Consider the following 2,018-nt stretch of genomic DNA (forward strand, 5'->3'; position numbering starts at 1 on the left):
ACAGCGCCCTGTGCCTCGGGACGAGGGGACAGTTATCCCTCTTGGATAAGGGGAAACTGAGGCAGAGAGGCCCTCAGGGCAGATCCTACCAACTTTGCTCAGAGGCTGCAAAATGGGCATTACAAAACTTCCTGGGAAAAGCCTGGGCTGCAGGGCATGAGGTGGCTATAGCCAGGCCCCCCAGGGGAGGCCAGTCCCTGGGTGCAGCGCAGGGGCCCTGAGGCAGCAGGTCAGGTGTTACTACAGACATATTCCACGAGGATACAGCCTTTTTTCTGTCCTCACCGGCCATGTGGAAAGAGCATGTAGTGTTGCCTCAACCCAGTGGCTTTGTGCCACTCTGAGATGCATTTGCCAGCTGACGTGCCAAAGGCAACACAGCGGGTAAACTCTGGCCCGCGTGTGATTTCCCTATTCAGCGGAGTCACTGCCCACCCAGCTGCTTCCAGGATCTGAGGGTCAAGACCTTCAAAATGCAGCTCCTGTCCCTTCTCAGGTGAACATGTAACTCAGCAGTCACATGGATACCAAATCATCCAGGCCCTGGCAGTGCTGGAGTCTGCCTTGGAGCTGCACTGGCAGGGCCAGTGTTTTTTCCCTGTGAGCAAGGCATGTGTAGCTTTAAATGGACAGGAGCATGGACACTGGGGCAGCTTTAGAGCTGCTTTTCTGACACATGGAGGAGCTGGGAACCACTCTCTTCCTTCTGACTTCAGCAGCTGCTCTTGGAAACATGACGACTGCATTGCTTGCTTACCAGAATCCTGGCTGTACAAGCAGCAGAATTAAATGTGTCCTGAGGTAATTCTGCCTCATCTTTGTACCTTGATTGATTTTTTTCCCCTGTAATCAACCCTTCCAGCACCTATCCCAATGCTGAGCTTGCAGGGAAAGGGGTGGTGACTGGTTTAATCCGCGGACAACCCAGTTCATAGGTGTACCCTGGGGCTGTCCTATCTGTGCTGTTATGTTTCCGGCCCAAGTTGCTGGCCATGGCCGTGGAAGAGGCGCTCCCTTGGTCCTGGGGCTGTTATTAAAGATGAAGTTTGCGAAATGTAGTCCCCTGGCTGCTGGGACGTAATTATCAGGTCACCTTGCTCAGCATTACCTGAAGGTTACCTGGAGCCTGAATCGAGGCTATTATGTAGCATCGTTGCTTGTCCCATTTCTCCAGCCCAGGCCTGATTTCATGCAGCTGATTCTCTGACTCTCAGGCTGAGTTTTGAGAGGTGCTGGGCGGAGGAGAGCAGCAGAGGAATTAGCCTGAAGAATGGTGAAGGTGTGAAGCATCGGACTGGCATTTTGAGGACAGGGTGGGCGAACCTATGCAGATTGATGTTGCCAACCCTGGCCCAGGGAGCTCCCCGCTGTCTTGCTCCAACTCTGTGCCTGCTGCCTTCGTTTTGCTGGGGTGCCTGAAGGTGATGCCAAACTGTCTCCTGGCACCACTCAGACAGCCCACCATGACTCCCCACAGCTCCAAGGAGATGCCACGAGGCTCCACTGCCCCAACAGAGACCTCCCTGGCCCGTGCTGCCCTGATGCCATGCGGCTTCACGGTGACTGCTGTGGAGGCACACATGTCCCGGGATGTGTCGTGATGTGGCGGCCAGGTGTTGAGGGAATGCCATGGTGCTTTACCAGGCTGCAGGGTGGCTCCAAGGTGATGCCATGGTGTGCTAGGCTATGGGGGCTCTGAGGTGGTGCCACAACACTGCCCAGGACCTGGCGGGGGGGGCTCTGAGGTGATGTCATGACACCCCCCAGGCCATGAGGGCTGAGGTAATGCCATGACATTCCCCAGGCCTTGGTGGATCGGGGAGGGACTCTACAGTGATGCCATGACACTCCCCAGGCCATGGCGGCTCTGAGGTGACACCATGACACCTCCCCAGGCCTTGGCGGGGGGCTCTGAGGTGACCAAACCCTGCAGGGGACGTGGTGACACCACTGATGCTTCACTAGGCCACGGATGGCGAGGGCTGTGGGGGACGTCACGACACTCCCCGCATCCTTGG

Source organism: Gavialis gangeticus, unplaced genomic scaffold, assembly GCF_001723915.1.
Source record: "Gavialis gangeticus isolate Ggan-Ray unplaced genomic scaffold, GavGan_comp1, whole genome shotgun sequence".
NCBI lineage: Eukaryota > Metazoa > Chordata > Crocodylia > Gavialidae > Gavialis > Gavialis gangeticus.